Here is a 26326-nt window from a genome sequence, read left to right as displayed (position 1 = left end):
ATGGAGGATGACTCAGTCTCTTCATTGGCTGTTGAGCAGGAGAGATGCTGACTCTTTAAATGACCCACTCTTGGTCTCATTTCTTCTTTTTCCAACTGTCGATGAGGTGAGATTAAAGCCTCTTCTATGATATCACCTCTCTACTGCCATCCTTACCCCCATTTCAACCCCACAGCATCTGTGAGTACCCCACCCCCAAAGCACATGTCTCCAGAGCCCCAGCTGCCTCTCCTTCTTTGTACTACCTCACCTGAATGTAGAAAAAAGAGTAGAAATCTTGATATGGACACGAAAGCCACCTTGTGAAGCTGAGAGTTGGAGGTCCTGGCTCCCTGCTCAGTCCCACAGTGTCCCCACCATACTACTGAAGTCCTGGGGGAGAAGACAACCACCTGCTAGACAAGGAGGTCAGCTCCTCTTATGGCTTACCAGAAGAAGAAATGGGACCCAATAGGAATTGTTTGGACAGTACATAGCCTAGGTGAAATATGAAATGCCAATTTAATAATCCTCCAAAATGTTTTACATTTTTGTGGGTTTAGATCTCAATTTCCCAACAGAATACAGCAGTAATCATAAATTACAAGACAGTAATTAAGTCTTGTCAGTGTGTGCTTGTGAGCCTTTGTGTTTAGTATTTCTTTTGTATGAAGGACATAAAATGTTATCTTACACCTGATCTGCACTGTACATTCTACTGCCTTCCTATGGGGGCTGGAAGAAGAGGGAGTTCCTAGACATGAGCTAATCCTAAACTTTAAGTATTTTTCCTAGCAGAGTAAAGAGGTAGAATGCAAGTTAAACAGTCTTACCCTTCTTTTAGGTGGTTAAGTTCCCCCAGGACTAAATATGATCTGATCACATGCATGTGGCTAGAGTAGAGAAAGACCCTTTAATGAAAAGGATGTGGGTTAGTGCCTTTAGCTGCTAATTGTTAGACAAGTATAATTAGCCCTACTTTACATATGACAGAACCCATGCCCAGATTAGAGAAATCACTTGCCCAAAATCACGCAGAGAAAGCATTTGGATCTGGGTTTTCTGATATCATAGCTGGTGCTCTTCTAGCTCATGCCCTGTTCAATCATTCCCTCTCTCTTTAATGTCTCCCTCTCTACTGCCTCCCGTTTTTTTCAGGGAGAGGCTAACAAATATCCTCAGATCTCCCCTATCTATAAGAAAACCTCTCTCACATACCCTGGTGCCTCCTCAAGCTATTGCTCCCCCCTTCCTTCCTCCCTCCTTTCACAACCAAGCTTCTAGAAAAAGGAGCCAGGACTTACTTCCTCCGCTTTCTAACCACCCACTCACTTGCTCACTCCTTACCCTTTTACAATCTGGCTTCTGTCCCCACCACCCTCCCTGCTCTGAAATACCATAACATTGTTTTTGTGCATTTCTTGCACTCTTCCACATTTTGGTTTGTAATATATTCATTTGTGCACCAATCGCTTCTTCCATTTATAAATTCTTTTGAGGAGGCACTATATATTATTCATTTTTTGTAGTCTATGAATGAATGAATGGAGTCCCTAGGCAGGCTTGAATACTGTACTTGAGCTGGTATGCTTTTTGATATTCATGAAACCCAGAATTCAAGGAAAAATCCATTGATTTTTTTGTTATTTTGCAACCCATCCCTTTCAGCTATGACCCATGCCATCTTGCCATCTGCCCTACATTTTTCACCTTGCCTGAATCAACGTTCTGTCCTGGACCTCTAGAATTATGTCACCAATTCCTGGAGAAAGTAATACACTTAGTTTTAAAGCTCAGCTAAGGTTATTGCTAATTGAGTGCTTTCAAACTCTCCTAGCGCACTTCTTTCCCATTCAATAGTCCACTGGAGTCAGCCTTGTTTTTGCATGCATACCACTCCCTGCCTTCAGTTTTCAACTTCTCCATATGGGACACATCAGTTGACTACCCTAGAGATCAAGTCACCATCCCTGTGACTTCCTAGGCCAGTGGTTCCCAATGCTTTTTTATTCCATGAATCCCTTTTACCAAATAAAAAAGATATTGTGAATTCCCACAGTAATTCATTACATTCTTTTAGATTTAATCATTAAATGCTTACAATAACTGCAATGATAACTTTTGCCCTCAAAAAGCTCCAAATGAAAACTTACACAATGTAATTATAAACATAAATTTTTCCTACCTATAATTATAAAAACTCCAAATATAAAATTACAAAACTCTAATTATAAAATAATTATGAATATTTTATGTAAGACAATCCTGTAAGAATTAAAAGAGATAATCCAGCAAAACTTCATATGCTTACTATAATCTGTAAGACTTCATATTGCATTATTTTGCAAATTCCGTTGAGTATAAATAACATTTTTAATAAAACAAGTTACAACTTGGAAGATGTTTTGCATAATGTAATAGTCATATGTAAGCTTAATTTCAACACTGGACTTTTATTTGAACAAAAGATTCCAATATTTTAATAATTTAATAATAATTTTAATAATTTCAACACCAGAGAAACACAGTCTTAAATCTGGTTCTGAATCAAATTTATTTCTGCATTTTGATTTAAAACAAAAATAAAATAAAAATGCTCCCTCACAAAAATATGTGTGGGAAATGACAGGAGAATTTTACAAGTTTTCTTACTGACAGAAAAAAAATCCTTTTTTTAAAAAAAAATTTAGCCATCCAAGCAATTGTAAAAAATAAACCTGAATCGTTAGCAACAATATAAAATGTTTGCTTTCCTACTGGCTAAAGACAAGCACTATTTTAAATGATTAATATGTTTAAAATTCAATTATTGCTTCATTTTAAAATGTTCATATATAAACTAAGCTTTGAGGAAAGAATCTCTTCAAACATGGCTTTATTCTCTTCTGCGACTGGCACACCAGCTGTACTCTTACAAAATTCCTAAATGCTCTCCTTCCTTATCTCCACTAACTGACCTCCCCGGCTTCTTTTAAGTCCCAACTAAAATCCTCCCTGCTACAGGAAGCCTTCCCCAGCCCTTCTTCACTTCAGTGTTTTCCCTCTCTTACTTAATACCATCCTGTACGGACTGCTTATTTGCAGATATTTGTTTGCATGTTTTCTCCCCCACTAGAGTATAAGCATGTTGAGGGCAGGAATTGTCCTTTGCCTCTTTTTGTCTTCCTAGGACTTAGCACATTACAATGTTTATTGATTTGTTATTTATTAAGCATACAGATGCTACTCATATTTCTAGCCCTTGTTGTACGTTTCTTTTTTATTATTAGTTATTCCTCCCCAAACCTCTACAGAATAGATTCTGTGCCAGGAAGCCAGATTTGTAAAAGGGATCTTAAAGGTCATTTAGGCTGATGTCTTCATTTGTAGAAAAATTAATGATGATGATGATGGTAATGACCAGCATTTAACCTACTGTGTATCCTGAGGGACTTCACCCATATTATCTCATTTGATCCTCAAAACAAATCTGTGAGGTGAGTGTTTTTATTATCCCTGTTTTAGAGATGAGGAAACTGAGACAAGTAAAGGTTAAGTGATTTGCCCAAGATCACACAGCTAGTAAGCATCTGAGCTGGATTTGAACTCAGATCTCCCGTATTCCAGACCCAGAGCTCTATCTTCTGCATCACCTACTACTAACCTCCTTCTATTCACCTGGCTTACTGTTCTGCATCATGTATCACATCAGACTTTTAAACAGCGATTTTCTTTTAAAAGGAGGAAAAAATACCCTCCCTGCTCGTGCCCTCCTCTCAAAGTCTCTCGCTTCCTTTAAGACTTAGTTCAAATGCTGCCTTCCAAAGGAGACCTCTCCCAATGTCCCCTGGGGGATTCTAGAGCCTTCTCTCTAAAGTTACCTGGGGGCCATTTCCAATGGTCCTGATCTATAACCTGCTGCTGAAACCAGATGGCTCCAGAGGAAAGAGTGAGGTTCATGATTTTGCACAGCCCTCCCTCACTTAAATCCAATTCACTTGGCAGCATCTCCCTGATGTCATGGTTCTCTTTAATAACGAAGGAGAAACACCAATAGCCATCAACTCTACACATATTTCCCCATTTTTGTCCATGTTGTCTCCCCCATTAGAATGTAAGTTCCTTGAAGGTAATGGTTGTTTTTACATTTGTTTCCCCAGCTTCTAGCTCAGTGTGTGGCACATAGTAAACATGTTAATCAATGCTTGTTAATTGATGTGTTGATTGATTGTTCTCCCAGCACAGAGTCTTTGCATCCCTTGCGTTCAGCAAAGGTTTGTGGAAGAGAAGGTTAGGGCAGGGCCAGGTACACTGTAGTCACTCTATGATATCAAGAGAGAAACCTTTCAAACTCCTATAACTTTCAGTATCTATTCTGCTGGATGCTGTCATATTTCCTATAAAGACACATAGCGCTGTGGGGTAAAGCCCCAGGAAGTCAAGCTCTGATTGGTTTCCAGGAAGCCCACCAAGACATTCTTGGTGGAAATGCTTGGGATCATTGGGGGAAAGAGTTGTAGAATTTCATTTGCAATTTTTATTCCACATTCCTTGAACACTAACTCAGAGCCAGCATTCAGTGCCAACATACAAGCTTCATAATTAAATCATCCTACCTTCTCCTATTAAAAACAAGTCTGCTGGTTTGAGCAGGTTATTTGTTCCACTGCCTGGGGCTTAGCTAATAATGGCACAGCCAACCAACCCAGAAGTCTTGCTGAGTACAAACCTGTCAAAAATCCTAGGTGGATGGTCAGATAACCAATTCAAGCATCCCCCAGTCCCTGAATCCCTCGATTCAGGAAACTGCTTTTTTTCCCCTAATAGCTGCCTGCAATTTAGCTACTCTCATGCTCAACATCACCACAGAGACTAGAGATGAAAGAAAAGATGCCAATTTAACTGTTAGCTACTTCTTGGCAGCTCTAGTAGGAGGATAGGGGGGCCAGGCAAGAAGTTAAAGCTGTGAAACTCAAGAGATTTGAGTGATCTATAGATTTCAATCATTCAAGGCAGCCACTAAAGGTGGTTAGGAACAATCAACCAAAAATATTAAGGAAGCATTGTGTGGACATTTCCATAACTGCTTTTAAGTCCCTTCCAGTCAGGATCTCACTTTTGGAGAGGCAGCTCTCCCCTCACTGAAGGTCTTCGGAAAGAGGTTGGATTATCGGGGATAATGATTATGACTGGATAAGAGGGTCAGCGAAGTCCCTTCTGAGTTTGGTATAATGTGATTCTATGGGCTCAGGGAAAGGGTGGCCTAGAGTCAGCCATTGACTGGAGTTCTGCTGTTGACGCTGTGACCACAATGGAATCATTTTTTTCCTCTCTGAGACTTCATTTATTCATCTATAAAATGTAAAGACTTATTCTTGTAGAAAGTGCTTTGTAAATTTTAGAGCACTATGTTAATGAAAGAGGTCATTTTTCTTACCTTTATTATTCTTAAATACCCTTTTAATTGAAGGGACAATGCCTCCAAAATGGGGATTTTTGAAATAGCTATTTTGTTTGATTATTGAGAAGAAGTCTGGTGGGACTCACAGAGTCACAAAGTGAGAGTCAGGAATACCTGGTTCTGCTTCTGACTTATGTTGGCTTTGTGATTCTGGATAAATCACCTAATCCACCAGGGTTCGAATCTTTCAACCTTGAGGCCAACGTCACCCTCTAGGTCCTCAAGTGCCTCCCTTTGACTGAATCCAAATTTCACAGAACAAACATTTGTTCCCCACCCTTGCCCCAGGGTCCCCTGATAATTCTTTAATGCTAAAGGTTGCAAAGAGCCAGCCAGGACTGTAGCACTAGTATCCACAAAGTACCACACTGTACTCACACTTCGGGACCTAGGACACCTTCTTTCTCACATATGGAGTCCCTAGAATAACTACCCAAGGTTCAAGGTAGTCTAAGGGTTCACAGCCTCTCACAAGCTCCCATCAAAGTGTATACTTTTTCTCTAGTCAACAGAGATTTGATTAGTTCAAATCAAAGACATTTAATGAAATAGACTAGCACGATCTGCAACATAATATTCCTCCCATAAATATAGGAAAAGAATGTTTTTAATGAGGAATTCCTTAAACCAATGAAATCAGATTTAATTTCCCCCAAATGGAAATAAGTGTACTACTGTTTAAAAAAAAAAACACCACTAGCACCAGAATGAAATTTCTCCCAAAGCTAAATATGTATATAGACCCCATTAATGAGTTCTGGCCAGTTTGCATGAGGTTTTGACAGAATGGTTGAAATGGAGCCAAGGAAAGAAATGTTTGGCTCCTTAATGCACAATGCTCTATTTGTCTCATTGTTACATTAAAAATGTTAGCAAAATAATGTGACAGGTTATAGAAATAGATGACTGGAAATAGAATGTCATTTGCAAGGATGCTGGAAAGGGCGAAGTGTTACCTGTCTGGAATCATCCCCTGGGAATCCACATGGGACACAGTCTCTGGTAGTCACTGTTGGAAAAAAAGCATAGCAAATTAATTTTCTGCCTACCTGAGAAGAAAGAGACCAGCACATCCTCTCTGCTTCCTGAGCTTCTACTATAATTCTCAGCTCTATTCTTAATTAATTAAATGAACCATACTCGGTGGAAAAATGGAGGAGATTGTCATAATTGCTATCACTATGATTTTCTGAAGCTATCCACTCAAATTTTGGACTCCATGATTCAGAATTGGTCCTCTAAAGCATTACTATGCCCCCAACTCTCTGAGGGGTGAGCAACTAGGAGCTGGGAAGTTAAAGGTCTTGGATCTTCCAAGGGACTCCATTACCCTTCCATAGAATGGAGAGTACTCACAGATTAATCCTTGACTGATACTTTCTACCTACTCCTTATCTTACCTGTTAAAAGTATCCTAAGGATCTGGGGGGATTTGTGGATGTCTGTGGCTGGTTTGTTCATTGAGTCAGAGAAGTAATAGTGCTAATAAATGATGACGGTAATGGTGATAATAATGGCTTCCATTTTATGTGACTCTTCATAATTGCATAACACTTTTCTGAAAAATAGGGGGATGGGACTAGTTGAGTTCTCAGGTGTCTTGCAGCTCTAAATTTTATGATCCTAGGATTCTACACATGCATCACCTCATTTGTGTCCATGGACAACTCTGAGACATGTTTTATTTTCCCCATTTTTCAAATCATGGGATCATAGAATTGGAGCTAGAGGGGACCTTAGGGTCCTTCATGTAGAAGCCTTTGCTTTCATCAAGACTCAATTCAGGAGCTGCTTCCAATGAGAAGCCCCTTCACCCTCCCACCATGCTCCAATCCACAGTTGTTCATGCTCCCTTTCCTCACAGGGTCATATAGAGCTAGAAAGAACCTCCAAGACTATCTTGGTCAACCTTTTCATTTTACAATTGAGGAAACAGGTGCAAGGAAGTGAAGTGATCTGACCAAGGTAACACAAGAAGTTAGTGTTAGAGGCAGGGTTTGAATCCAGGTCCTCTGACTCCAAATCTACCATTCTTTCCATTATAACACATTAAGGATCAACTTTTAAAAATAAACTCTCTTCTCTTCTCCCAGTTCTCTCTCTCTCTCTCTCTCTCTCTCTCTCTCTCTCTCTCTCTCTCTCTCTCTCTCTCTCTCTCTCTCTTTCTCCCTCTTCCCCTATCTTAGTCTCTCTGTCTCTCTTTTTGTCTATTTCTGTCTCTCTGTCTCCTCCTCTATCTTCCCTTCTTTCTATCCCTCCCTTTCTTTCTCTTTCTGTATCTCTCTCCTCTCTCTTGCTCTCTCCATCTCTTTCCTCTCTCCTCTTTTCTATCTCTTTCTCTGTGTCTTTTTCTCATTGTCTCCTCTATTTCTATCAACTCTCTCCCTATTCTCATCATCAACCTTTCTATATAATAACATAACAGATAGAGTCCTAACCTTGGAACAGTGATTCAGATCTCACTTCAGACCAGTTCTTTGATCCTAGGCAAGCCACAGGATCACTGATTCCTAGCTGGGAGGCACCTTAGACATAATTCTGTCATCTCAAATGAGGAAGCTGAAACCCAGAGATAGGAAGCAGCTAGTCCAATGTCACACAGGCAGGAAATGGCAGAGCTGAGCCTCAGGTTTGGATCCACTGACTCCAGTGACAGCCTCACTGTACCTCTCAGGTGAGCAGAATGAGGGATTGACATCTTATCATTATTGCTTTCCATGCAAGTGTTACATTTGGAGAGAAAGAGAGAGAGAGGGAGAGGGAGAGAGAGAGAGAGAGAGAGGGAGAGGGAGAGGGAGAGGGAGAGGGGGAGAGGGAGAGAGAGAGAGAGAGAGAGAGAGAGAGAGAGAGAGAGAGCAGGTAGTGTAGCTTATTGGATAGAGGGCCAAAGTTGTCTGGAAGACCTGGGTTCAAGTCCTGCCTCTGACATACTCACGTAAGCATGAACACAACTTTCTCATATCCTCTGACAACTCTCAGAAATTTAAAACCAAAAATTATGACACTGATCAGTATCTGTGAAAAAGTTCCACACTGGGAGTTCCCAAAAGGGACCCACAGATCCAGAACAAAATGGGGGAGAGGGAGGCATGGGAAGGAGAGGAGAGGGAGATTAGAACAGCTCATGATCAGTTTTATGATTTTCTCCATCAACCTGATGGCTTACAAGGTATGAAAGGTTCTGCCCATGGCAATAGGCATTCACCCCACCTGCTTGTTGAATGAATCCAGAGAACCCTCCTGCTTGCTTCTGATTGTTTCCTACCTCAAGAGGCCCGAGTCAAGGACTGTCCTTGGAGGTCATGTTTTGCTATTCAGGACTCCCCTTTCCCATTTCCACCTTCTTCTAGAATGCAGTTGGGGATGGGGTCTATAAAGGGAAGAGGATTCCTCCCATTTCCTTCCCTCCCAAACACATGCACGCACATGCACAAGCACACGCATGCATACACAAGCTGATGGTCAATGGTAGAAGAAGCATCTACCAGGTGATCATCATTGACCTTAATTCCTGGGCACCTTCTACCTTTCTATTTTCTTTTCTGACCATGGATCAGAGACTCGATTTTCTGAGGATAGACTTTCTGTGGCAATTCAAGAGTACCCAAGAGATTGAATGTTGCTCAATGCTTTTTAGAGGAGAAAGATGCTCGGGCAGATAGGTCACCAGAGTGTTGCATGTTGAGTCAGAAAGACTGGAGTTCAAGTACTGACTCAAACATTTACCAGGGGAGTGACCCTGAGCCAGTCACTTGATTTGTCTGAGTTTTCTCATCTAAAAAATGGAAAATATGAAAGTGCCTCCTTTCCAGGGTTGTTGTAAGTATCAAATGAGATAATATTTGTAAAACATTTGGCAAACTTTAAAGTGCCATATATCTGTTACTGAAGGACTAAAGGCCTGCTGGGAAGGAAGACCAGGAGACCTGGAGACCTATTGCCCTGTTTTTCAGCTAGTGTTGGTCCTAGTGAATGGGAAGCACTTTTCAGTAGCCCCCAAACTACCTTTAACTTCAGACAGAGCCAGCAAGGGATGTCTAACACCTTGTATGTATCTGCTTGTGGGATCCTTTGAATCCTTGGCTAGTCATGAATGCTTTGTGGTGGATAAAATAAAGGCTGTCCTATATCCAATATCTATATGCTACCTTGGGTGCCTGTGCTGGGGAACCTGTTAGCCACAGTTGGGGAAACCTAGATATGAACCACACTTAGACTTTATTTCTATTACTACTATTGAGGTGGGAGTGGGAGCTTGAGCCAGTGAGAAAAACTGACCCCTTTAGAATCAGGCATCCAATATCTACATTGGTCTCTATGAGCTCAGAGTCCCTGGGCAGTCCTAAACCATATGTATATAATTTGGTAATACATATACCCATATATATATGTATATATTACTATATATATTACTACATATGTATATACACATAGATATATACACAGCAATATATAAATACATGTAAAATAACACTTAGCTTTGCTATCCACTTTCAAGTTTGATTTGTTCAATTTTACTGATTACACCACATTGGCAAACGTTTCTGTTTTGGACCAGCCAACATACTGTGGGCAGAAAATAGACCAACTCCATATTTGCTTAGATTTTTGGCACCGCAGACATCTCTGAGCTTAGCATTCATTAAGCAACAATGTAAAAGACGCTCTGGGAAAGTTGGCTTTTTAATTATATTTTTTTCAGCTGCCTTGGTATCATGAACAGACTTGTTGGTGCTAAACATGGTCTAATGGGCAAGCCTTGTGCATATCTTAGAATCATCCATGGGAATTACACACTCAAAAACACCCGACCAACTTCTGATGTTGCTGCAACACAGTATCTCATGGGGGGGAAGGGAAAAGAGATTTTGCTGAAATAGTCATAATAATAAAAGAGACAGCATGGTGGACATAATGAACAGAGTTTGAGCCTAGATTTAAATGTTGTCTCTGACATCTACTAAATGTGTGACCCTTGGTACCTTAGGTAACTCACTGAAACTGTGACCTATGAATGAGCCACCAAATCTACATTGGTGAAGGAATATTCCACACCAGGAGTTCTTTATACTAATGATGTCTTGGATTCCAATGTTTTAATACAAATAATGATGATGATATTTATATAGTACCTTAAATTTATATAATATACTATATAATATGTAATATGTAATATATTATATATAAATATATAATATATATTATAATATACAATATATAATAATATAATATATTATATTAATTTTTATAATACCTTAAAATTTTCAAATGACTACACAATTTCATTTCAGTTTATCTCAACAGAACTGCGAGGTAGGGAATATAGGTTTTATTATGTTCATTGTCAGCGGTCAGGAGGTTCTAAACCTGTGGACCACAGACCCGTTGGGGTCTCTCGGTAGGTTTGAGGAGTTCCATGAACTTGCATGGGAAAAAAATACTTTTTTATTTTCACTAACCTCTAACTAAAATTCAGCATTACCTTCAATGATTTTAAAACATTATTCTGAGAAGGGGCCCATAGGTTTCACCATGCCACCCAAGGGATCTGTGCGATAAAAAAGATTAAAGTCTATAGATCATACATTTAGAGCTGCAGCCATCAAGTTCCACCAGAAATCCACCAGAAACTGAGGTCCCAAGAAATGAAGTGTTTCCCATCATATATAATGAGTCAAGGTCAGAGGTGAAAACTGAACCCCATTTAAGTTATGGGACTTTTAACAGCTCACCCTACTACATCCTGTAAAAACAGAGTCGAAGTGGGAACAGTTAGATAGTGCAGTGGATGCCTGGAGTCAGAAAGACCTGAAGCCAAATCCCACCTTGGACACTCGCTAGATGTGTGATCCTAACAAGTCATTTAACTTCTATTTGACTCAGTTTCCACATCTACAAACTATGCATCATAATAGCACCTACCTCCTAGGGTTGTTGTGGGGAAAAAATGAGACAATAATTGTAAAGGGCACATAGTAGGTGCTTTATAAATGTTAGTGATAATGACGATGATGACAATATGGCTTGTCAACAGGTCATACTGCTAGTAAGTATCAGGCATAGAACTTGAATTCAAGTCTTCCTAACTCCATGTGAGTGGAGCCATGGTTAAAGGTCTAATTACTACTCTGGTCAATTAGCTTTGTTTAAAGGAATCCTCTATTCCTCCCCTCCAGAACACATCTCACCAAAGTGGCTGAAACCTGGGGTCAGTAAAAAGTAATTTTGCCAAAGTCATGCGGTGAGCTAGTAGCAGATCAAGAACTCCAAGCTGCATGTCCTGATTTCTGGTCCAGTGTATCTACCCCTGGACACATTAGTCATTTTCATCTACGTACATATTGACTTTCACAGGATTAAAAGAAAGTTAACATAACAAGGAGAATGAATCTGTACTTGCTTTTTGCTTCAATTAAGCTCTAACCTTGGTATGTTAGCAATAAAATCACCTGAATTTAACATGGTTTTTTTTTGTTTTTTTTTAAAGGCACGTCTTCCCCTGGTTGGCTTCCCAGCATCCCAGCCTCCCATGCTCCCTCTTCTTCCAAATAAATGAGAGCAATATGAGAAGTACAGGAAAGTGTCTGGCAGAGTCCAGCTGTGACCCTGAGCCTGGCTGGTCTAGGGACCACTCTAATAGGAAGTGGGAAGCCACAGAGAGGGAAAAGAATGCAGTTTTCACAAGCAGGTCTGCTGTTCAGCTCTGAGCTTCTCTGGAAACGATTAGCAGAAAACCCACGTGAACAGCACAGTGGCTCCATCATCTCTACACGAAGAAGACAGCACACCTCTGTTGCTTTGCCTTGGCATCTTGGGCTGACTAGCCAAGCACTGATGGGATTTCAAATCGCAGACTCTCAAAGACCTTCAAATTCAAGGCTTCTTAGCGTTTTTTGTGTCATGGACTCCTTGGGCAGTCTGATGAGGCCACTGGATCACTTCTCAAGATGGTGTTTAATGTTCCCATTCACAACTGAAAAAATGCTCAACTTCAGTTAGAGGTTAGTGAAAACAAAGGGGTAATTCTTTTCCCATCCAAGTTCACAGAACATCTCCTCACACACATACACACACCTGAAATCTATCCACAGAGCAATTAGGGGTTAAATTAACAGTTGGGAAACCTTGATCTAGTCCAATCCATACTTGAAGAGGAATCCTGTTGACATCTTATCTGTCTTGCAGTCATCCGGCCTTCATCTAGTGATGGGGAGTTCACTACCACCCACAATAAACCATTCTACTTTGGAACAGCCAATAAGCATCTATTAAGTGCTTTCTCTGGGCCAGGCGCTGTGCTAGGAGTTGGGGATACAATCCCTCCTTTTAAGGAGTTTATATCCTAAAGAAGGCATATTCCTTAAAGCACACCTCAGTCCACCTCTTTGTAACTCTCACCCAATTCTCCTAGCTCTCCTCTCTGGGCCAAAGAAAAATAAGTTTAATCCCTTTTCCACACAACAACCCTCCAAGGTCTTGAATACAACTATCACACTCCCTCTAAGTCTTCTCTGCCCTAGGCCAAACACCTCAAAAGTCTTATAAAAATAATAATTCACCTTGGAATAGTACTTTAAGACTTACAAAGTACTTTCATCATGCACCAAAAAACCAAACAAACCTCCTGAGACGGATTATAGAAATATTATCCCCATTTTACAGACAAAGAAACTGAGGCTCAGGGAGGCTAAATATCTTGCCCAAGGGCACAAATTAAATAGCAGGGCTGGGACTCAAACCCAAGTTATACTGCCTTCCAGGCCAGCTCTCTTTCCCCTGCCCTCTGCTGAGTTTGGATTATCTGCCATCTGTCAGTACAAATACTGGAGAACATCAGCAATGGCTTGGCTACACCAAAGAAATGACTGGGTGGGAAAATGTATTTGCAAGATGATACTACTAATAATGACAGAAATAATAATTCTAATATCTGAGGCCTGAGTAGTGCTTTGACACACATGTCACATTTGATCATGCTCTGAGTTTACCTAGGGTCAGAACACATCCATGGGGACATGGAGAGATGATTGAAAAGAGATGCTGGTACTTGTCACCAGGTAGGATAAGAGCACACTGCACTATGCTTAGGATCACCTCATAGGATAGATCAGACAAGGATCTTTGTCACCATCTGACAGATTGAGTTCAATTCAACATTTATTAAGCTCTAAATATGAGCAAGACTCTGTCCTTCGAATTAGGTTTAAGCAGAGGGGGAGGGGCAGGGTTGAGACTTTCAGGAGCTAGATGGTGGAGTGGATAGAGTGTTGGAGGTGGAGTCAGGAAGACCTGAGTTCAAATTCCACCGATATTGTCATTCCCATTTTGCAGATGGAGAAACTGTGGCTCAGGGAGTTCAAGTGATTTGACCAGGATCAATGAAGCCAATGAGTGTCTGAAACAGAACTTGAACCCACTCATCCTGACTCAACCTCCAAACATCAGCCCAACCCTTTAAGCACAATTTGTGCAGTGACTATGACAATGTAATTTATTCAATTTTCCCTAAAGAGATTTTCCAAGCCAGGAACCCACATAAGGCTTTAGTTGGATGAAGGACATTAATAAAATGGTGTAGGGCTGGAAGAATCAACATTTCTACTTCATGGCTTCTGCCTACCCAATCAGCTTCCCATGATCTCCTTCCTCACTATCCCTAGCCCTTATAGCATCCTTGGCTTTATTTGAGGCTCACTTCAAATACTATTCCCAATAAGAGGCTTTCCCTAATTCCTCTTAATTACTAGGGGTATTTTTCCACTCCTGAAATTACTTTTTTTAACTTATCAAAGTGTCTGTCTATCTCCAGGAGAACATAAGACATAGACTGTTACCTTTTCATCTAGGTACCATCCCATACACAGTTTGTGAATAGTAGGCACTTAATAAGTTTTGTGGAATTGAATTGAACAGAAGTGAATTGAACTCACCTGAACAAGCCAAGTCTGTTCCAGGCCTCAGGTTAGACGTGGAATTCAATCTGGCTGACACTTCGAGGTCAAAGTGAAGAATGCCAAATTTCATTCAGGTTGGCAATGATTAGATGACCCAGTCAGATCCAATTTGTACCTAAAGCAGGGCAGCTTCACCCAAGAAGTAACACTTGGGAGGACTTGACATGTCTGAGAACTGACTCAAGGATCAGATCCTTCCCTCTGTCTAAAGTGCCAAGCATTGATCTTCTCTGCATAACAAGCTTCCAGCTAATTTCCCACTGCCTAGTGTTGGTCTCTAACTGTTGCAACCTCCCCTGCTAAAGCATAAGCTCCCTGAAGCAGAACTGCTTGTTATTCATCTCTTTTATGCCCCTATAACTACTACGATTAAACACCTACTATGCGCAAGACACTGTCCTATGTGCTAGAGATACATGGGGGGGGTGGGACGGTGGGAAGTGAGACTTCCAGGAGCTGGGGGTAGAGTGGATAGTGTTGGACTTGGAGTCAGGAAGACCTTGTTTCAAATCCTGCCTCAATGAGTGGAGGAAGTGAATAGTAGACTCTCCAAATACAACACTTTCCTAACCTTCCCAGTCTTCTTATACCTTACCCCCACTACACATTCTATAGTCCAGCTATACCAGCCTACTGGCAGTTCCTCAAAGACAACATGAAATCTCCCATCTCTGTGCCTTTGTACTGGTTATGCCCCATGCAATTATAGGTTTGGTTTTGTTTTGGTTTTTTTACTTTCTTTGTACTCCCAGTGATTGTCACAGAGTCCATACTCACTAAATACTCATTGGCTTAAGTAGACTTGACTCTTAAGAAATACTGATTGATTGGTTTGCCTGCAGCTCATAGATTTGAGTGAGGAAAGAAGTTGAGTGGTAATCAAGGTAAAATCATTTTACAGGTGAAGAAAGGGAAGTACAGGAAGGTTAAGGCATTTCTCCAAGACCATACAGGTGATAGGTGTCCAAGTTAGGATCTGACTCCATTTTCCACTATTGGTTGACAAGGAAGGAGGAGACAAGTTCATTCTTCTATCCCAATGTGCTCACCTGACTTCGCTGTTCCACTCATACATCCAAAATCTGATTGGAGACAAACTCCATCAAGCAGGGGTGGGGAACCTGAGGCCTCCAGGTCACAAGCGGCCTTCTAGATCCTTGGGTGCAGCCTTTTGACTGAGTCCAAGTTTTACAGAACAAATCCTTTTATTATGGGGATCTGTTCAGTGAAGTTCAGACACAGTCCGAGGCCATACTTGACCTAGAGGGCCACAGGTGGCCTCAAGGCTGCAGGTTCCCCACCGTGGTAGAAGATGTCTCTTCTTATCTGGTGTAAGGCCAGATGAAGAAGCAAGAAGAGATCTCTTGGAACCCAGGGCCCTGGGATCATTAGTGAACCCAGACAATAATTGCAGTGAAAAAAGAGAAATCTTTCACGGGTGAATTAACAGACAGGGTTAAGTAAGGAAAGATCCTTCTCACAGAGAGAAGAAGGCAAGGGGATATGCCCCTCTCATAGATCTGTCACTAGACACCACTAAGTTTTGACCCTAAAAATTAAGGCAGTTCTGCCTTCAGGCACTCAGCACATTCAGGGTTAGCTAGGTCTTTTGGCCAAGACCCTGAGCAGATGTGGGAAGTGGGGTAAAAGGCATAGCTTTCACAAAACTCTGTCAAACATTGGACTGGACTGGACTGGACTGAACTGGTCTTGCCCTCTTTGCCCTCAGTGTTCAGCACATAGTAAGCACTAATATATGCTTGTTGACTTGTCAGTCATCAGTAAACAGGCAAGAGACAAGCAAGCCTTCTACTGGCCTGAACATCAAGGCTACAAAATCACTCCATACAAATAAAAAGGACGTTTCTCCTATCTGGATTTCAGTTTCTCCACTGGGTAAAAAAGACTGTGGTTCAGTTAAATGAAGATTGTTTTTGGAGTCAGAGATCAGAAGACCTGGGCTTGATTCCCAGCTTTGCCTCCTGCTACATGTGTGTCCTTAGTCAAGTCATTTAACTGCTCTCGGAAAGAGAGAGACACAGAGAGAGAGAGACAGAGAGAAAGAGAGACAGAAGGAGAGAGGCAAAGAGGTAGGGGGGAGGAAGGGAAGGAGAAAAAAAGATCAGATGAGAGCACAAGATTGTAAATTCAGATCTAGGAGACGCCGAAGAGATTATCTAGTCTGCTCCACTCATTTTAAAGGTGAGGAAGATGAGGTCTGGAGAGGTAAAGAGATTTCCCAAGGATTACACAGGTAACAAAGAGCAGAAAAGGAATTCAGAGGCCTTCTGACTCATTACACTGCCCATAAAAGGATACCCAGAGCTCCCTCTAGGTCTTTATCTAAGATCCTATGATTTTGAAACTACACGAGACCCATGGTTTATAGGAGAAACGTATCCCCTTCCCAACAGAGTCCCAGTTCTGGGCCGACATGGGTTGGTTTCATGTGCTAGGGAAGTCTAAGCTCTAAAAAAGTAATAGTAAGGCAATTGGGAAAATCTCTTAGACAAAATTTAAGTTTGACTCATGTCTAGTTCTCAAAAGATATTAACAGGGTCTCCTCTAGAAAAGTAAAAAGTAGATCAGGTATAGGACAGTTATTTATTTTTCCTACTCACAAAGAAATGCTTAAAACACAAAAGACTCATGTGTGTATTAAGACATACTTAAAACATAAACTGTAATCCATCATTCCTATAACTCATTATTCCTATTATAAGTCTCCCTGAGGTGATGGGTAAAAACTCACAGAATGATTATGGGACTGTACTTGTAGCTCTAATCTGTACCATCTGAGCAGCTCACTTTTGGCCAGCCCAGAATGTACAACTCATCCTCCTGCCCATGGTCATCTCTTTCAAGAATTTGTTTCGAGATCACTTCCTGCTGGGCAACCAGCACCTGGACCTAGGAGCTCCAAATCTCATAAAGCTGCCAAAAAAGAATGTCCCTTTCAGGATTGCCAATTGATCCTCTGTGCTCAGAGAAAGAAACATCTAATGCAAAAAGGCATCAAGGATCTTAAATCCAGTCTCAGGCTCACTGAGACAAGCATGTGGCCTTTCCCACTGTGTGGGAGCAGCCACTATACCTATGGATGAGTGGAAAGAGATCCCCTAGCCCCTACTATGAAGAGGCAGGAAGAATTTCAACATGCTTGACAGAGGGGAAGAAATAGGATGAGATAGGGCAGGTCACTCTCTTAAAGTCAATTGAACAGACAACTCCCTCTGACTCAGTAACCAATTATCTTTGGCACAGACTCCCCCCCCTCTCCTTGACCCCCTTCCAGAAACCAAAGGGACCCACCAGTATACTCTGGTAAGTAAGAAGCCAGAGCATGTAAGTCATAAGAAGGGGTCAGGAAAATGTCTTAGCCTCATGGAAAGTACCTCCAGCCTATCGGAGTGGGCTACCCTAATCCCCTCCCCCATCATAATTCCCAGATGCTTTCCAGCTCTGACACTCTAGGTGATAAATGTTTGTGGAATGGGTGTGGGTGACAAACTTACTCTAGAAAAGATCACGGCACACAAATTTAGGAGTACAAAAAGAAACAAGCCCTAGGAGCACCCTGGCATCTTACCAAAAGTTCCCTGGCCTCTGCACATACCACAGAGCAGAGCAAATATTTTCCTGAGAGCTTTCAAGCAGCTCAGGGCAACCAGCAAGCAGGCTAGGACAGAGGCTTGCTTCACATGGCCAACAAAAGTCACTGTGGGCCTCTTGGTGGTTGCGGTGGGTCCTGGCTCTGGGCCTCCCCCTGTCCCTTAGCCACACCATAGGCTAGAAGGTGATGAGACCTCTCACTCATCTGGCCCTCATGCAGATCCAGGGATGGAGGTGGCTCCTGGTGGCTTTTGCAGGGGCAGGATACAGGCTAGAAATGCCTTCCTGGTTTTCTCCTTTGGGGGAGTGGGGAAGATGTGGTTTCTAATCCTCACTGGGGAATGATCTACAAGGGATGAGTTCCTAATGAGGTGGGGTACCAGGATCACTACTCTACTTCTTTTCAGGAGGTTGGAAAATCTACCAGGCCACTTTTAGCAGGCAGGTACTTTCTACTTTGGACTGAAATCCTACCCAAGCTCTTCTACTCTTATATTCTCTTCTATCACAGCTCATTCTGCCATTGGAGGCAGCTTGCTTCTCCCTTGGCCCAGGACTCCTTCCTGGCCCTTGGCACTTTCAGGAGCCAAGTCTTCCCTCACTGTCAGCAATCCAATTCAACAGGTCATTACTGAGTTCCTACTATGTGCAGAAAAGGCCTTATTCTAAAGAGCACATAAATCAGAGGGAATTTGCCATTCTTGGCTCCCAGTTCCTCATGATGAGGCTATAAATTCTCCTTGGCTTGGTAATCAAAATCAGATGCTCCCAACCTCCCTGCTCCCAAAAGCTGGGGCTACCTGAGCTGCTAAAGGCATCCAAGTCAAGGCAGGAATTTCCACAAGTTTTTATGATTGTTGTTGCCAAAGAAACCACTTCCTAGGGAATACATATGTTCAGTGGGTCTGTTTTAGCTTGGAACTGGAGAGCGGGGAAGTGGGTATTGGTTGGTGGGAGGATGGGGGGAAGGGGTAATCTCAGGAAGTTGAGAAGGACCTGATCAGACTGATGTGGCCATGTTACTGGCTGTCCATCTTCTGTTTGGTTAGGATTTGTTATTCAACAATTCATCTTGACTTATTAGGAATCTGCAATATACTAGGTAGTGGCATACTACCTGTATGGCTAGGTAGTGCAGTGGATAGAGTGCCAGACCTAGAGTCAAGAAGACTCATCTTCCTGAGTTCAAATCTAGCCTCAGACACTTACTAGCTACATGATCCTGGGTAAGTCACTTAACCCTGTTTGCCTCAGCTTCCTCATCTATAAAGTGAGCTGGAGAAAGAGATGGCAAACCACCCTAGGATCTCTGTCAAGAATACCCCAAATGGAATCATGAAGAATAGTCATACATGACTAAACAACAACAAAGCAAAGCGTATGCTCAGCGTTGTTGTAAGGACCATAGAAGAAGCATAGGCTGGGGTTCTGTCCTTAAGAAACTGCTGTTCTTGTCAGGAATGGTCACCATAGACTTGGACACTCAGCTATGGAAGAGTGGAAATAGAAGCATTGTGGGAGGTGTCAGGGTGTTGGTTTTAGAATAAAGGGACTAATGTTCAAATGCCCTCTTACATGACCTCAGGAAAGTCGTAGAACCCAGTGTGGGGCCTCTTTCCTCACCCCTTTAAAACAAAGGGTTGTATCGGATGACCTCTAAGGTCACTTTCAGTTCTAAATCAATGGTCCTACAATGGGAGTTGGTGAAAGGGAAGAGATGATAATGTAGCAACAACAACATTTCTATGGTGCCTACTATGTGCCAGGAGCTATACCTTTAAGTGCTTTACAAATATCGTAGCATTTGATCTTCACAACAAAACCCCTTATTTATGATCCCAGTTTGACAGATATGAGGAAACTGAGGCAAACAGGGTTAAAGTAACTCGCTCAGGGTCACACAACTAGTAAGTGTCTGAGGCTGAATTTGAACTCTAGTCTTCCTGATTCTAGGCCCAATGTACTAACTACAGGGCCCAGTGGAAAGAGGGCTGTATTTTGAACCAGAAGGACTGGAATTGAAATTGGATCTAAGCTCTGCTACTTACTATGAAACCTTGGGCAAATCACAATCTCTCTGGGTCTTAGATTCCTCCTCTATAAAATGGGGGAGTCAGAGTAATGATCATACAAGAGCCTTACAAGGCCCCTGAGATCAGGGAAACCAGAATTCAAATTTAGTTTCATATACTTCTCAGCTGTGAGACTCTGGACAAGTCACATAACCTCTGCCAGCTTCAGTTTCCTTATCTGTCAAACCAAGATCATAATAGAACCTACATTCCAGGGTTCTTGTGAGAACAAAATGAGATAATACGTACAAAGTGCTTTGCCAAACCTTAAAAAGCTATGTAAATGCTAGTTATAAAGATAATTATTGTCACCTAAGGTCCCTCTCCACTCTGAATCAATGCTTCTATGGTCCCGGTCAGAGAATTCAGCAAACATTTATTCAGTGGTTACTGTATGCGCAACGCTATGCTGGCAGTTTGGGGATGAGGCCCAGTCCCTATCTTTATATAAACGTTTATTCCCTCCCTTTTCCCTTCTTCCCACCCCCCTTACAGAGCTGAGGAGGAGAATTTAGCCCAAACACAAAATAACGTATGATTAATTTAAACAAGATATGGCATGAGTTCTGAAGAGGAGAAGGTCATTACCAAGAACACTGTTCAATTCAACTCAACTAGCATCTACCATGTGGAGGAGTCTCCATTTCTAACAATTCCTTGTTTCCATCGAAATTCAGCTCCAGTGATCTCTCCTCAACCAAATCATTCTGGATCCCTTTGGTTGTTAGTGCTGAACCCCACATCAAGAATATGAGGACAGACATGAAAAGCAGCCCTATACTTAAGAAGCTGAAGTTCTACTGGAAGACAAAAGGCATCATTTCTGGCTTGGTCACATCTGACTCTTCATGACCCCATTTGGGGTTATTTTGGCAAAGATACTGGAGTGGTTTAGACATTTTCTTCTCCAGCTCCACGTTACTTTACAGATAAAGAAACTGAGGCAAACAGGGTTACATGACTTGTCCAAGTTCACACAGCTAGTAAGTATCTGAGGCACGATTGGAACTCATAAACAGGCATCTTCCTGATAACAAGCCCTAAGGCTCTATCCACTGTGCCACCAAACACACCTATTTATAGCTAACTAAATGCCTGAAGAGGAAACCAGAACAGGGACATTGCAAATGCTTCCCATAAGAGACAGCATGTGAGCTGAACCTTAAAGCAAGCTAGAGATCCTAAAACGCAAAGGTAAGGGGAGGATGGCATTCCAGGCATGAAGGGAGACAGCCATGCAAAGTCATGAAGATGAGAGATGCAATGGTAAGCCGACCCACTTTACTAAAATGTAGACTTCAGAGATGAAATTAGACTGGAAAAAGTGAGGTAGGAACCAGAACATGGAGTGCTTCAAATACCAGGCAGGAGAATTTGGACTTTATCCTAGGGAGCCACTAAAGGATTTTGCTCAAGACATGACAGGACCAGACCTGGGCATTAGGAAGATTATCTTGGCACCCGTGAAGAAGGTGGCTTAGACAGGAAGAACTGAAAGCTCTAAGTCCAATTAGGAGATTGGCAAGAGACCTGGGAGAGGCTGGAGGGCCTGAACTAGGGGGACAGTGGTCTGAGCAGGCAGAAGGAGGCAAATGGGAGAAATAGTGTGGACACGGGGGATTGAAGGTAGAAAGAGAGAGATGGAGAAGAAGAAAACCCTGATGCTATGAATCTAGGTGCCCCTAGCAGACATAAGAAAGTATGGAGGAGGGGCAGGTCTGTGGAGGAACATAATCAGTTCTATTTCAGACATAGGGAATTTAAGATACTGATGAGAGATACAGATGGAGCTATTCAGTAGGCAATTGGAAATGAGGGGCCGCAGTGCAGGAGGGAGATTAAGTCTCAGTAATAGAGATTTTGGAGCCATCTGCATATAAATGATCATTGAACCCAAGGGAGTTGATGAGATCATGTGGCGAGAGAGAAGACCCAGGACAGAACCTTAGGAGATAGCCACAATCAATCACTCAAATAACAAGCATTTATTAGATACCTACTGTGTTCCAGGCATTGTGAGGCTGCATGTATAATGATTATCCTCTCTCACTCTCTCTCTCTCTCTCTCTCTCTCTCTCACTCTCTCTCTCACTCTCTCTCTCTCTCTCTCTCTCTCTCCCTCTGTCTCTCTCTTTCCTTGTGCCCCTGTCTTCCTCTTCCCTCTCCCTTCTTTCTCCCTCCTCTCCTCTCCTCTTTTCTTCTCTCCCTCTCTCTCTTTCTCTCCTTTCCTCCCTCTCTTCTTCCCTCCCTCTCCCTCCTTCAGTTTCCCTCACTCTCCCTTTCCCTCTCTTCCTCTCCTCCCTCACTTTAAGACAAATCAGAATACAATCGAGCAAATATGTACTCTTAAGATATGGTGAGGGATAAGACATGGCCATGGAGAGTCACCTTTCCTCAGGAACTGCAATGGCTGCCTTGGACTATGAAGATGTGGGAGTCACCTGTGCTTACCCACAGCTTCTGGGCACAGATCAGAAATTAGAATTGTCTACCTGGGAAACAGCCAGGTAGCACAGTATATAAAGTGCCAGTCGTGCAAACAGGAAGATCTGAGTTCAAATCCAACTTCAGACACTTACTAGCTGTGTGACCATGGACAAGTCATATAACCCCATTTGCCTCAGTTTCCTTATCTGTAAAACAAGCTGGAGAAGGAAATGGCAAACTGCTCTAGTATCTTTGCCAAGAAAACTCCAAATGGCATCACAAAGAGCTGACACAACTGAACAATAATAAACCTCATAGAATCTTACTTCCTTCAAGACTCAGCTCAAACACCAACTTTACCACTTTTCATACAGTCTTTTATGAATGCCCCCCCAAAATCTGAGCATTCCTACTCCTTAAACAGCTTATTTTTATTTTGTATTTCTTCCATATATACTGACAAGAGAAGGGAGTTGTTACCCATGTAAATTATATGTATATCCACATAGGTTTGTCTAAATTTGGTTTTCAGGAAGGCATAAATAGATATCTCATTTTCTCCTTCTCCAAGAGAAACATTGATGCCTGCATGGAAGGGAACAGGAGACTGGACCAATGAAATTGGCCTGCTCAGCTCTCAGAGAGGAGATTCTTCATTAGAATTAGGTCTATTTGCCCACCCCCACCTGCAAATATTATTTGTGTAGGGGAAATGAGTTTGTTCTTAGGTTTAAACTATTTTCCTGGTGACTTAGGAAAGGAGTGCTCCAAGCTAGAGCCAAAGGCTTGACTCCCCTCCCATCAACTACTGGTTATAAAAAAGACCATAACAAATAGGGACTAAAGAATAAGCCCCTTTATCCAAGCAGATAGGAAAAAGAAATCAAAGAATTTATATAGAATATATCAGACAATACATAGAGTCAATGAACTCTTCTGCAAGGAATGAGTCCTCCAGTCTCACCCAAAGAGAAATTCCCCAAAGTCTGTAGGTAGGCAAGCTGGAAATCAGGAACATGTCAAGGCATTGACTTCTCAGCTTCTCTCTCTCCAGGAGTTTCTCTAAAGACAGCCTAGAATTCATGTGTCCTCTCTTGAAGCCAGAAGAAAAAGTTTCCCTTCTTCCAAACTCTTGCCAACTCTACCCCTCAAGGAGGCATATAGCATCAAGTAATCATACTTTCCACTAATGACAAGAGTTAGTAGTAACCAGATACTGATATATATCCTACAAAAACACATAACAGATGCAGTAATATTTGTACCCACTTAACCTAAGAAAATAGTTTATGGATAATATTTGAGAACCCTCGTGTTTGTCCTTCATTGCTGAAGAAGACCATGCCATCCAAGAAATGATGACATGACTTGCACTTGACTTTGTTTTGAGTGAGGGAGGGCTGTACAGGTCACCAGCCTCACTTCTCCTCCAGAGCCATCTGAATCCAGTGACCAGATATTCCTCAGGATAACCCTAACACCAAGATGGAGGAAAAGAAATGTCAAATTTTCTAGGAAGCCTGAGGATCAGACTCTAACCTTCTAGCCAGAGAAGAGAGATTTTCTAGAAAGCATCTTTCAGGTAATTTCTAATTCAAGAGTTCCCAAGTTTGAGATTTGGATAATCAGAGGATCTGATGTAGAGAAAGATTTCATTACAGCATGCTCCCTAGCTAATGGGGCTAATTTCCATTGTCCTCCTGAAGCTCCCTGCTTGAAGAGCAAAGCCAATAAAATACTTAGTGCAATTCCAATGGGAAAGCATAGCTTGTTCAGAAGCCCCCAAAGTACATTTACTTTCTGTGGGGATATTAACCTACAGAATGATACTACAAGTCTTATAGGAAATGTGTAGGACTCTGTGGGAAAGACAGACTCACCAAAATATCAAAGGATTGCTCTAGTCAAAATCCCAAATTCAGTTTCCTTCCCAATGAAACTAATCTGAGAGCTTAATGTGTTTTCTCCCCGTTTGCAGCTTCCTGTGATCCTTATGCATTTTCTGTCGGGTGAAATAAAGGTTATCTCATACCAGCAAAAGTGGATGTGATAAAAGACAAAAATGGTAGGGAATTAATAGAAATAGAAGAGATAAAAAGAGGTGGCAAGAATATGTAAAAGAATTATACAAGAAAAACCTTCACATCACTGATAACCATGATGGTTCTTGATCTGGAGCCAGACAGCCTGAGAGTGAAACCAAGTGGGCCTTAGGAAGCCTTGTTAACCATTAGGCTAGTGGAGATGATGGAATTCCAGCTGATCTATATAAAATCCTAAAAGGTGGTGCTGTTAAAGTGCTACACCCAATGTGCCAACAAATTTGGAAAACTCAACAGTGGCCGCTGAATTGGAAAATATAAGTTAATGTCCCAATCCTGAAGAAAGGCAACATCAAAGAATGTTCAAATTACTAAACAATTATGCTCATTACACAAACCAGAAAAATATTGGTTTAAGATTTTACAAGCTAGGGCTTAGCAATATGGGAAGTGAGAAAACAGAAGATCAGGCTGGCTTTCAAAGAGGCAGAAGAACTAAAGACCAAATTGCCAGCATTCTCTGGATTATGGAGAACACAAGGGAGTTCCAGAAAACATCAACTTCTCCTTCACTGACCACACTAAAGCCTTTGACTATGTGGATCACAACAAAGAGATGGGAGTACCATCTCATCTTACTTGTCTCCTGAGGATCCTGTATGTGGATCAAGAAACAATTATTGGGACCAAATATGGAACTATTCCTTGGTTTTATATTGGAAAAGGAGTTGGGGCAGCTAGGTGGAGCACCAGTGCAGGAGTGAGGAGGATCTGAGTTCAAATCTCACCTCAGACACTTGACACTCACTAACTGTGTGACCTTGGGCAAGTCACTTAGCCCCAACTGCCTCATCCTGGGTCATCTCCAGTCATCCTGATGAATATCTGGTCACTGGATTCAGATGGCTCTGGAGGAAAAGTGAGGCTGGTGACCTGCACAACCCTCCCTCACTCAAAACAAAGTCAAGTGCAAGTCATGTCATTTCTCTGATGGCATAGTCTTCTTTGGCAATGAAGGACAAACACACACACGGAAAAGGAGTATGACAAGACCATATATTGTCATTTATTTAACTTATATGCAGAGTACATCATGCAAAATGCCAGGCTGGACAAATCAAAAGGCAGAATTAAGGTTGCTGGGGAAAATATCAACAGTCTTAGATATGTAGATGGTACCATTCTGATGGAAAAAAGAAGCCTCTTGATAAGGGTAAAAGAGGGAAGTGTAAAAGTTGGCTTAAAGTTTAACATAAAAAAACTAAGATTATGGCAACTGGTCCCATCACTTCCTAGCAAACAGAGGGAGAAGAAATGGAAGCAGTGTCAGATTTTGTATTCTTGAGTTCAAAGATCACTACAGACAGTGACTACAGTCATGAGGTTAAAAGATACTTGCTCCTTTCAAGGAAAGGTATGGCAAATCTGGACAGCATACTAAATAGTGAAAGTTCTGTATAGTCAAAGCTATGGTTTTTTCAGTAGCCATGTATGGCTGTGAGAGTTGGATATAAGGAAAGCTCAGAGCTAGAGAATGAACATTTTTGAATTGTGGTGCTAGAGAAGACTTTTTTGAGTCCCTTGGACAGCAAGATCAAATCAATCACTACTTAGAGAAATTAACTCAGACTATTCATGCAAAGGACAAATTCTAAAGCTTAAGTATTTTGGCCACAAATGAGAATGCAGATCTTGCTGGAAAAGACCTGACGTTGGGAATGATTGAACACAAAATGAAAAGGAGATGGCAAGAGGATGAGATGGATAGATAATGCCATGGAAGCAACACACATAAGCTTG

This window comes from Notamacropus eugenii, chromosome 3 (assembly GCF_028372415.1).
Source record: "Notamacropus eugenii isolate mMacEug1 chromosome 3, mMacEug1.pri_v2, whole genome shotgun sequence".
NCBI lineage: Eukaryota > Metazoa > Chordata > Mammalia > Diprotodontia > Macropodidae > Notamacropus > Notamacropus eugenii.
The sequence above is the reverse complement of the archived record's forward strand: the minus strand, read 5'-3'. Positions refer to the sequence as shown.